The sequence below is a fragment of the Bos indicus genome, chromosome 1 (assembly GCF_029378745.1).
Source record: "Bos indicus isolate NIAB-ARS_2022 breed Sahiwal x Tharparkar chromosome 1, NIAB-ARS_B.indTharparkar_mat_pri_1.0, whole genome shotgun sequence".
NCBI classification, from domain to species: Eukaryota; Metazoa; Chordata; class Mammalia; order Artiodactyla; family Bovidae; genus Bos; species Bos indicus.
In genome coordinates this window covers 56,080,488-56,092,263 of record NC_091760.1, presented here as the reverse complement: position 1 = coordinate 56,092,263, position 11,776 = coordinate 56,080,488, and the positions used below count along the sequence as shown (strand labels likewise).

Genomic DNA, 11,776 nt, shown 5'->3' with positions numbered 1-11,776 from the left:
GGAACCAGTCTGTTGTTTCATGTCCAGTTCTTTGATTGTATGGATCACAATAAACTGTGGAAAATTCTTCAAGAGATGAGAATATCAGACCACCTGACCTGCCTCTTGAGAAACCTACATGCCGGTCAGGAAGCAACAGTTAGAACTGGACATGGAACAACATACTACTATACCTTAATTCTCGTTGTAACAGTATGCCATGGTGCTATTTTTTAAATCATCACTCTAAATCAATCTCTTAATCTTTTTATTCTGGAAGAACACTCAAAACTCAGGAAAGTCCTGCATAAAGTTATGGTATCTATATCTCACAGTATATCTGATCGATCAGTACATTGTAAATCAAAAAATCTTATAGTGAATGCCAGTGTTCTTTTGCATCAGGATACCATTTTCAAATATGGTTCTATTTATTATAGCTAACTTATTAGCCTGTTCATTTTGTATGATTCCACCCTCTACAAAGATTATAATTGCTAACACAAGTGGCTGCTGTAGGTGTAAGAAGCTTTAACTTTTCATTAAAAAAAATCCTACTTAAGTTTTTTAACCTTATCCATATTAATCTAAAAGTGTCATTGTGTTTTTCTTCATTGTGTTTGTGAATGAGATGAGGTGTATAACAGATTCAAGCACAGTATTTTTTGTTTAAAAATGGAAGGGAATGGATATGTGTTTATGCATTGGGCTGGTGGTTTTGATGTGCACCTGAGACCTCACACATTGTTAATTGGCTATACTCTGATAGAAAATAAAAAGACTTTAAAAAAGACCCATAAGACTTTTTAAAAAAGTGAAAGGGATTTTAGTCAAATTTTTTAGAAAAAATAATAGATTAATTTTACTTTTCACAATGTTTTTTCTTCCCATCTTATAAGTTTTACATAGTCATAAGATATGCATAACAAATTTCTGTTAAACAACTGTCTCAAGACAAAATGACATTTATTTCTTGTAAAAGAAGGCTTGGTAGATTTCAATTTCAACACAAGCCACCATTTGATTTAATTAAGGCTATTTGCAATATGAAAATCTATTAACAATATGAATAATAAAACTTTAAAGTCATAATCCAAAGCACTGAGGAAAAATATAACATATGATGCAAATTTTATATAAATTAAAAAAATACATTTTCTAATCAGACATATAAGACTCCAATATAGGCTTAGAATTATCAAAATATAAACAAGTTGATTATTTGATCTTATTTATGAATCTACATATGATAAAAAGTAATACTTGAAGCTAAATGTGAAGAAGTAAAATTTTACTTTTAGTCTAAAATCTGTATGTTTTATTTTTGCTTTGTGTTTTTGCTGCAAAAATTCTCACTTTATGATTAAAAATGATATAAACACACAAGATGACATTTTCAACAAAAATGAGACAATTTGTATCATGCTTTTGATACTTGATCAGCAAGAAGAAGTTTACACAAACATGAAAGAAACTGAAAAGCAAAGCAAACCATTCACTGCTATCTTATAATGGCAGGATACTTTTGTTTTGCTTTCAGAAGCCCAGAACTTTTCCAGAATTCAGTCAATTTTGTCTTTACTGCCAGGTTAAATCTAGCTCATTAAGTTCTTTGTCTCTCAAATTCACATTCTTCAGCTGAGAAGACTATTCAAAGATAGATTCCTTCACTGGGTCATACATAAAGACTGTTCAAGAGGGTCTACCATATTCTAAAGAGTTTGGGAGGAATTCCCTGGTGGTCCAGTGGTTAGGACTCAGTGCTTTCACTGCTGTGGTCTGGGTTCAATCCCTGGTCAGGGAGCTAAGATCCTGCAAGCTTTGCAATCTGGTCAAAAACAAATAAACAGAAATTTTGGTTCTCAATAGGGTTTGAAACTTGCTGAACTTTTTCCTTACTCTCAGGCCCAAGCAGCAAATGAAACATTTTATGGTTTCTTTTGCAACATGGTTGTTTATAAATACTCCATTTCCCTTGATATCCAAGAATTGCATTCCTTGAAGTCTAAACATTTTTCTCCAGGACCTTGCTGAGATATATACAAATGGTTTATGTGATGAAAAAATGCCTTCCAAGTTCTGCATATCAGTGTTGTGTAGTCAGGCTTCATCTTCAAAGCATTTCCACAAAATCTGGCTAATTTCTTGATAGCACTTCTGCAAGTATACTTTCAGTTAAAACATCCTGTTGAGAAGCATTCACAGTTTTCTAGAATATTCTTAAATGAAATAGTTTTGATTTATGAAAAAACAACCATTTTTGGGCCATTACCTGAACTTCTATCCTTCCATCTCCAACACTATTTGACTCTAGCACTTTTCTGATGTGATAAAAATAGCATGTTATGATAGTATTTTCTTTTTTCACATGAGAGACAAAAATGTCTAACAGAGGACCATTGGTACAGATGCCACGTCAGTTTATCCAAGGCACATACTGTGTTTTAAAAAATGAAGAGATGTTTGCTTTTGGGGATCAGCTTTTCACAACAGAGAAAAATTATAAAATTCATAATTATTTTTGAATCTTGCAAATGCTAAAATATGACATTTACCGGACTTCCCTTGTAGTCCAGTGGTAAGGAATCCACCTGTCAAAGCAGGGATCATGGGTTTGATCCCTAGTCTGGGAAGATTCCACATGCCATGGGACGACTAAGCCTGTGTGCCGTATGCTCTAACACCCATGTTCTGCAATAAGAGAAGCCACTGCAATGAGAAGTCCTGAGTACAACAACTAAACAAATAGCTCTCGCTCACCTCTACTAGAGAAAAGCTCACGTAGCAATGAAGACCCAGAACAGCCAAGAAAACAAAAATAAATATTAAAAAGTCTTTGACAAATGACATTTACTCATGAAACCTGTTGACAAGTAAACATATTGGATAAGCCATTGGTTTCTAGTTTATTGCACAAAATCTTTTTAGCATCATGTGACTTGCCATAAGTAAATTAGCTTATACAATTTGTGATTGAGGTCTTCATTTTCTTCAGCATGAACTTTATCAGAATACTCTTTTATCAGATCAAATCATTCACTCAGTCGTGTCTGACTCTTTGCGACCCCATGAATCGCAGCACGCCAGGCCTCCCTGTCCATCACCAACTCCCGGAGTTCACTCAGACTCACGTCCATCGAGTCAGTGATGGACTCATCACTCGTCAGCCATCTCATCCTCTGTCATCCCCTTCTGCTCCTGCCCCCAATCCCTCCCAGCATCAGAGTCTTTTCCAATGAGTCAACTCTTCACATGAGGTGGCCAAAGTACTGGAGTTTCAGCTTTAGCATCATTCCTTCCAAAGAAATCGTAGGGCTGATCTCCTTCAGAATGGACCGGTTGGATCTCCTTGCAGTCCAAGGGACTCTCAAGAGTCTTCTCCAACACCACATTTCAAAAGCATCAATTCTTCGGCACTCAGCCTTCTTCACAGTCCAACTCTCACATCCATACATGACCACAGGAAAAACCATAGCCTTGACTAGATGAACCTTTGTTGGCAAAGTAATGTCTCTGCTTTTGAATATGCTATCTAGGTTGGTCATAACTTTCCTTTTAGGACAGATCTAAATTTCTCTTCTTCTCTCATATACCGTATCATCAAACATGAACACACTGGATCTTCAGAAATCTTGGTAAAATAGAAAATAGTAATGAGTTTCCCCCATGGCTCGGTGGTAAAGAATCCACCTGTGATGCAGGAGACTCAGGTTTGATCCCTGGCCCGGGAAAATGCCCTGGAGAAGGAAATGGCAACCTGCTCCAGTTTTCTTGCCTGGAGAATCCCATGGACAGAGGATCCTGGTGGGCTACAATCCATGGGTTGCAAAGAGTGGGACACAACTTAGTGACTAAAAGACAACAGCAAAAACAAAAGAAATATAAAATAGAGAGATATAAAAATAACTAAATGAAATGTATTGCAAAAAAATTAAAAACTGTCCCATTACAATTCATTTCTAATCTACACAAGTCATGTATTGCAATGTGTTCAACAACAGAAAAGAGGCAAATGAAGCTAAGGATATCATGATTATTTTCTTTATAATGAAAATTTCCCTCATAATTCCATTACACTAATAGAGCTTGTTCATGCCTGCAAATCTGGCAATTATGTATAACAAGAAATTGAGAAAAATAATTTGGGAAGGAGAGGTTTTTATCATCAACCTAACATCATCCCCTTCTTATAATACAGAAAGCACTAATTTGCCAACAGCTTTCTGTGCCAAAAATGGAGAATGGAATCAACCAAATACACAGCTCTGCTATTTTATTCCATATGGAGTCAATAAAGAAATTCATAATAAAGCTGCATGGTCACTGTGCATCACTTTGTGCATAAGCATTACAACTTTTGAAACTCAAAATTTATGTTTATTCCAAAAAACTGCTCTCTACTGGGGAACCCGTTAACAGCATCTCATAGTACCCTAGAGTTTTACAGAAGCTACTTATGAAGTCTACTGTAGGAAAACAGTTTTGAAAAAATTTTACACTTATTTCCTTCTCCAAGGGATCTTCCCAACCCAAGGAATGAACCTGGATCCCTTGCATTGCTGACAGATTCTTTACCATCTGAGCCACCAAGGAAGCCCTCCAGTTATCTATTGAAATGCAATAGGCTATGTCAAAATATAGTATCTTCAAACAGTTTATTATTCTTTCTCACACTTTTTGGTTGACTGGGTCAGCTGGCCAGTTCTTGTTTGGGATCTCTGTTATGATTACAGTCAAATGATAGCTGAGCTGGAGTTATCTGAAGTTTTCTCTACTCACATATCTGTCAGGTGGCCTGGGATGCTGGAGCACATGGGTGTTGGCTGACTATCTTTGCTCTTCCTGTGACTATGTGGCTCTCTGAGGCCTCCTTACTTAGCAATTCCTAAAGCCAGCTGACATTCATTTGGAATTTGGCTCCACATCTCAGGGGGAGGGATAACAAAGATTCTTTAACCATCTTTTATCTACCATATACTAATTGTTTATCTAAGGATCCAGATTTGTAGAATTCTTTTATCTTTTGAAAGTGAGAAGGAAACTGAGACTTGGAGCAGTTAAGAGACTTGCTACCAAGGTCCTTCAGTAAATTAGTGGCAGAGAAGTGAAAATAATTATATACAAATTCCTTAATTTTTTGAATAGCAAATCCTCCATTTGTAGAGTGTTTTTAAAGTGAATACTATATCCCGAATGTTAAAATCTACCAGAATGACATTTTAAAGATTCTTGTTTATGTGCATCAGTAGCTTTTGTGCAAATGAAATATTTTCTCAATTTAATGTTTTCTTTTTTCATTTCCAAATCTCCTAGTTTTTAATCTCTGATATTCTAGAGACATGTTACAAAAAGCTACTGCACATATAATTTTCTCAGTGGTGATTTTATCCCACTGATTCTACAGACTGAAATTGCTATTTGCCCTTATCTTCTGAAAATTAAACTGTAATGTCAAGTAGATAGTGCAAAGGTTTGGCTATTTAACATATTTTACTCATGAAAATCCACTTAAATCTCAACAAGCAGAAGTTGAAATGTTAGCACTTTTGGCTCCATACTTTTATTTTAAAATGATTCAAGGGGGAAAAAAGAGAAGATAAACGTGTTTTCTAGAGCATATTAATGTGAATTTCCTGAGGAATAAAGCTGCCTTCTTTGGGCCTTCATCTAGGGTTTTTCTCTATTTTCTTCTTACCCAAATCTGTTTTCCCCATGTTTTTTTTTGGGGGGGCGGGGTATGTTTTGCTGCTTTGGGGAGTACTTCTCAAGGATTCTTATTTTGTTAGGAAGAAGCTTGATGCTTTTTTTGGGGGTCACTTGCCAGGGGATAATTGCTTAGAGTTTCCCATTTAATTCCTGATGATGATGGTGCCAGGACAAACAGCCTCTTTTTTTGTCTTTCTGTAGTTGCCTCTGCAATATGTAAAGACATCTTGTTTCAACTTTTCTAACGTTGGCATGGATTTTTAATATCTGTGTGCATGTGCATGCTGAGTGCTAAGTTCCTTTAGTCATGCCCGACTCCTTGCGACCCCATGCACTGTAGCCCACCAGGCTTCTCTGTCCATGGGATTCTCCAGGCAAGAATACTAGAGTGGGTTGCCCTTTTCTGGGGGATCTTTTGAACCCAGGGATTGAATCCATGACTCGCATGTCTTCTGCAGTGGCAGGAGGTTCTTTACCACTAGCACCACCTGGGAATCCCATGAAGATAAAATTCCTTCATCTGTCAAGTGAAAATGCACAGTACCTTTCCCAGAAATTAAATTCTAATCAAAGCAAAAGACCAAACTCTGCAGCAAAATTAGAACTCCTTGGCTTAAAATAAATTAACATTTACACTTCTTTGCTTAAGAAAACTTTATAAAAATAATTATGACATTTATTGTATGATATCACTTTCTTATTTATAAAGCAAGTTCAAATAGGCCATTTATTGGAATATCACCTGTATAACTGGCCTAGCTCATGGCACAATTTTCTGATTTTAATTTTATAAGGAGAGATAAAAAAGTCTTCCTCAGTGATCAGTGCAAAGAAAAAGAGGAAAACAACAGAATGGGAAAGACTAGAGATCTCTTCAAGAAAATTAGAGATACCAAGGGAACATTTCATGCAAAGATGGGCACAATAAAGGATGGAAATGATATGGACCTAACAGAAGCAGAAGATATTAAGAAGAGGTGCCAAGAACACACAGAATAACTGTACAAAAAAAATCTTCATGACCCAGATAATCATGATGGTGTAATCACTCACCTAGAGCCAGACATCCTGGAATGTGAAGTCAAGTGGGCCTTAGAAAGCATCACTATGAACAAGGTAGTGGAGGTGATGTAATCCCAGTTAAGCTATTTCAAATCCTGAAAGATGATGCTGTGAAAGTGCTGCACTCAATATGTCAGCACACTTGGAAAATTCAGCAGTGGCCACAGGACTGGAAAAGATAAGTTTTCATTCCAATCCCAAAGAAAGGCAATGCCAAAGAATGCTCAAACTACTACTCAATTGCACTCATCTCACATGCTAGTAAAGTAATGCTAAAAATTCTCCAAGCCATACTTCAATAGTACGTGAACTGTGAACTTTCAGATGGTCAAGCTGGTATTAGAAAAGGCAGAAGAACCAGAGATCAAATTGCCAACATCCGCTGAATCATCAAAAAAGCAAGAGAGTTCCAGAAAAATATCTATTTCTGTTTTATTGACTATGCCAAAGCCTTTGACAGTGTGGGTCACAATAAACTGTGGAAAATTCTTAAAGAGATGGGAATACCAGGCAACCTTACCTGCCTCTTGAGAAATCTACATGCAGGTCAGCAAGCAACAGTTAGAACTGGACATGGAACAACAGACTGGTTACAAATCAGGAAAGGAGTACAATATATAGTCAAGGCTGTATATTGTCACTCTGCTTATTTAACTTATATGCAAAATACATCGTGAGAAATCTGGGCTGGATTAAACACAAGCTGGAATCAAGATTGCTAGGAAAAACATCAATCACCTCAGATATGGAGATGATATCACCCTTATGGCAGAAAGTGAAGAACTAAAGAGCCTCTTGATGAAAATGAAAGAGGAGAGTGAAAAAGTTGGCTTAAAGATCAACATTCAGAAAACTAAGATCACGGCATCCGGTTCCATCCCTTCATGGCAAATAGATGGGGAAACAATGGAAACAGTGGCTGACTTTATTTTTTTGGGCTCCAAAATCACTGCAGGTGGTGACTGTAGCAATGAAATTAAAAGATGCTTACCCCTTGGAGGGAAAGTTATGACCAATCTAGACAGCATATTAAAAAGCAGAGACATTACTTTGCCAACAAAGGTCTGTCTAGTCAAGGCTATGGTTTTTCCAGTAGTCATCTATGGATGTGAGAGTTGGACTATAAAGAAAGCTGAATGCCGAAGAATTGATGCTTTTGAACTGTGGTGTTGGAGAAGACTCTTGAGAGTCCCTTGGACTGCAAGGAGATCCAACCAGTCCATCCTAAAGGAAATCAGTCCTGAGCGTTCATTGGAAGGACTGATGTTGAAGCTAAAACTCCAATATTTTGGCCACCTGATGAGAAGAACTGACTTGTTTGAAAAGACCCTGATGCTGGGAAGGATTGAAGGCAGGAGGAGAAGGGCACAACAGAGGATGAGATGGTTGAATGGCATTATCGACTCAATGGATATGAGTTTGGGTAAACTCTGGGATTTGGTGATGGACAGGGAGGCCTGGCATGCTGCACTCCACGGGCTCACAAAAAGTTGGATGGGACTGAGTGGCTGAACTGAACTGAACTGATGTCTTGTTAATTTCCCAATAGGAGAAAATTAACTGTTTAGTTGATAAGTCTTTCTATAGTTTTATTTCTCATTTTAAGTTATGATATTAACATTATGATCATGTTTATTGTGAATTAGTTACTCTGATCCTGATTGTCTTTAGGTTTACTGGCAAAGTCTAGTTTCTAGATTTGTGAAGCTGTGAACTTGACTCTAGACTGTTGTTTCTTCCACTGTCCTAATGGCTTTCATTATTAGAATCACCTGGTGTGGCTACAGAAAAAGCCATCCTTAGCTCTTTCCCCGATCCATCAAATAAAATTCTCTTCTAGGACAGGCTAGGAACTTACTTTTAGACAGATTCCCCTGGTGATACTTGTACACAAAGAAGGCCAAGAATTACCACATCCTATTATGTTGACTCCATAAAGAAAAATGGAAAAAGTATATAAGTAAGCTTTTTTATGTCCCAGGCATTAGAGCAAATATAGGGGACATATGATTGCATAAGGTAGAGCTCTGTCTTCAAGGAATACATAAAAATAGTGTATCAGTAGTCATATATCTTGGACTTCCCTCATGGCTCAGATGGTAAAGCGTCTGCCTACAATGTGGGAGAGCCAGGTTCAGATCCCTGGGTCAGGAAGATCCCCTGGAGAAGGAAATGGCAACCCACTCCAGTACTCTTACCTGGAAAATCCCATGGACGGTTGAGCCTGGTAGGCTACAGTCCATGGGGTTGCAAAGAGTCAGACACAACTGAGCAACTTCACTTTCACTTTCTTCTATATATCTTAGTGGCTTTTTAAATAAAGTTCTATCAAGGAATAGAGAAAAGAGAAAGTAATTTTTTGTTTGTCAGAAAAAGATAAACTTTCTATGGAGAGTTTCTGAGTCAAGATCTTGAGAAATAGCCAGATTTGATATATTATAGATAATGAGATTATAAAACTTTCTCTAATGCAGAAAGAAAAATCTCAAGGAATATGAATGACAAATTATACAGATGGAGTAGCTTTAAAGATTTTGAATAACTTTCCTGGGAAGAGAATTAGGAACAGAAGGAAAGAAAAGGCTCTGAACCAGAGTTTTTAACCAGAAAAATGAGGAGTGGACGCTGGGCATGGGGAATTGTTCAAAGTCTCTGGGGGAGTCGTCCATTTGCCATGTCCAACATTCTCACCTGTCCCAAGGTGGGAATGGTTATTGTATATAACAGAGTGAGGTTGTGGAAGAGAGAAGCTTAATAACATTTACTTAGGATTCTTACACACATCTGATCTCCTGTTTGAGATCTACTGATCTGGGAAACAGTGTTTGCCTAACATTTAGGCTGTCAATACTATAAGTTATCAGATGCAGTTTTCAGATATATATGGTATATTGCATAATCATAAGTTAGAAAATCCTCATCATGATTAGCAAAGTCAAGGTATATTTTGTACTTTTTGATCCTTAATGGGAAAATCTAGAAAGTAATCTTTTTGGCCTTTATGTTCTCCATCAGTAATACTTAGAAAGGTTTAGCTAACCAGATGACAACCATAGCCAGCATCCACCGTTAATGTGGTAGTATTCAACTGACTTGTGGATCAGTGCCTAGAAATATATTACTTATCTCTGAAAGTCATATTTTAGTTGCACAAATCCATAAGGTGAAAATAAGGCCTACAGCAGCAAAATATAAAATTATCAAAAATATGATGTCACTAATGAAATAAAAGTATGATATCCTTTTTAAAAATGTGAGCAGTGAAATTTGGGTAAAAGTCATAGAAACAATGAGAGCTAAAATTATGCAGTACTTGTATATCATATTATATATCTAAAATTATTCTCAATTCTGTATTAATTTAATTCTCATAATGACATTTATTATTCCCACTATTACCATCTCCATTTTATAGATGAGGAAATTGAGCCAAAGAAGTTAAGCAATTTGTGCATGGTTACTTAGTTGGTACCAAACATACTATTCACTGCCCCTCCTATATAATAGCATCTCCAACTCCTCCTTAAGATTAAGGTCGATTACATCTATGAAAACATTGATTCATCATTCTTATCTGTTGGCCTCTTAGCACTCAGATTCTGAAATAACTGGAGGCTTAATAGAACTATGAGGACATCCCACAAACACCACACTTATCCACTACATCACTGACATCATATTAATTGAACTGGATGAACTAGAAGTGTCAAGAATGTTAAAGGCACAGAGAACTCTCTAGTTGGAAAGATAAGTCTCTTTACTTGCTGCCTTTGAGGCCAACTGTCTTTCATATTTAGTCCTTAATTTGTGATTAGTCACCTTCAGCATTTCATTGTCTTTTTCAAATCAATCGCCCCCAACAGCAGTCACCACATTCCATCATCCTTGTAATCATGATTGTTCTGTATTTCTTAATTACTTTATACATTGCATCTACTAATGCATTTCCTTCTCGAAGCACAGGATCCAAATTCACAACCTGTACAAGTTTTGACAATTGTCCCACTTATTTCACACAAAAGGCTGTCTCTACACTGACCACCAATGATAGGGCTCTTCTCACCAGCCAGAGATTCAGCTTCAAAAATCTCATTTTAGGGTTGTGTTTTCAGACCACTCCAGCACCACCTATTTCACATTGAGTTTCCAGAGGCATCCCCTGAGACAAACCTTTCCATTGAGGACATTTACTGGGAAGTTCTCCCGGAATCAACACCAAGAAGAAAGTAAAGGAAGTGGTATCGATCAAGTAGAGGAAGAGATTTAACTGCAATAAGTTTTATGTAAGAGGACTCAGCCAATCCTACTGGGAGCCCTCTTGTTGAGATGACCCTTGAAAGCTGTCTGAGATTGATGTAAGGATCTTTATATTCTTCTATCAATCCACCATTAGACGCACACTGCTTCTGGAAATGGAGCATGACTATGAGTAAGTCCTGAAGACATACTTGCCTGAGTACTCTTAGCCACCAGCACTCTGAGCAGCTGGGAAAGTAAGTGTTTCAGTCTGTTCAGGAGATCTGGGTGGTGCATTGTGGGATCCATTGCAATTGTTTTGGCTGCAGTTGAATGATTCTTAGATAACTTTTCACAGTAAATATAGCCAGTTTAGTTATGGGGTGCAGATAATAACATAGAAAACATATTAACCCAACATTTACATTTTTATATGGCTCTGTCAGAGCACATGTGGAGGATGCCTACGGACTAAGAGAATCGTGAGCAAGCAAGCTCATTAAGTAAAGGTATTGTGGTAAGGAGGACTAGTCCACGAAACTACAGCTGTATCATGAATCATGAATTCCAAATTGTGTGACCCTAGCTAGCTAATGAATTAAATTATCTGAATTTCCATTTAATAAACTATAAAATGGAGCTAATAATCCCTTTGTTAAAGCATTACTGCAAAGACCTAGTTATGATGTCAAAATTAAAGTATGAATTCAACAAATGCCCTTTTCTTAAAAAAGGGGAGTTAGTTTCTTCTCACCATTAATCTGTGTTGATTTAGGAATAAGTATCTTGTGAC

The 11,776-nt window shown here is 37.0% G+C and overlaps 1 non-coding gene across 1 annotated transcript; it reads left to right on the top strand.

Moving 5' to 3' along the window:
- The first annotated feature begins 1,711 nt into the window (after positions 1-1,711).
- TRNAE-UUC (transfer RNA glutamic acid (anticodon UUC)) lies at positions 1,712-1,783 on the top strand. Its single transcript has one exon. It is a non-coding gene; the product is annotated as a tRNA-Glu (tRNA).
- The last annotated feature ends 9,993 nt before the right edge of the window (positions 1,784-11,776 follow it).